This window comes from Bidens hawaiensis, unplaced genomic scaffold (genome assembly GCF_021521415.1).
Source record: "Bidens hawaiensis isolate Kalapana, Puna unplaced genomic scaffold, B.hawaiensis_p1.1 tig00000602_1, whole genome shotgun sequence".
Taxonomy (NCBI): domain Eukaryota; kingdom Viridiplantae; phylum Streptophyta; class Magnoliopsida; order Asterales; family Asteraceae; genus Bidens; species Bidens hawaiensis.
The window spans coordinates 907,617-908,359 of NW_027491037.1; positions in this window are offsets into that span (position 1 = coordinate 907,617).

Sequence of the window (743 nt, forward strand, 5' to 3'; positions counted from 1 at the left end):
CGGTCTAGTGAACCGTTCAAGTATTGCGGGAGATTGGTATTGTTCAGTTGTTACCGACGACTATTCAAGGTATCATGGGTGTTATTTATGAATTCCAAATATCAGACACCGATTCTTGTGCAAAATTTGATCACCAAGATGGAATCACTTTACATACAAAAAGTGAGACGAATTAGAAGTGATAATGGCACGGAGTTCAAGAACAATGTTTTGGACCTTTTCAGGGACTACAATGCTCCATATGTGCCATAACAGAATGGTGTAGATGCAAGAAAGAATCGGACACGGATTGAAGCAGCAAGAATAATGCTGGCGGATTCAAAGCTTCTCGTTCAATTCTGGAACGAAGTTGTGAAGACCGCTTGTTATACGCTTAATCGTGTTATAATGGTTAAAAAGATCAAGAAGGCGAGTTATGATTTGCTCATTAACCGTAAGCCTAACTTAAAATTCCTCGAACCATTTGGGTGTCCTTGTACTATACTTACACGAGAGGCGGGTAAATTCGATGAGAAGGTAATTGAAGGCTACTTTCTTTGTTATGCTTCGCCTAAGGAATGTGTCTATAATTTTCTTCTGGGTGTGTAGAAGAATGTAATCATGTTGATTGTCAAAGATACACTACACCACCTGCTGGCAAGGGACCTGATTGGATGTTTGATTATGAGGAGTTATTTAAGTCGTTTATTCCATCGGTTGAGGTACCAAATGAAGATTTGGTTTGTGCATATTTGGAATAAAAA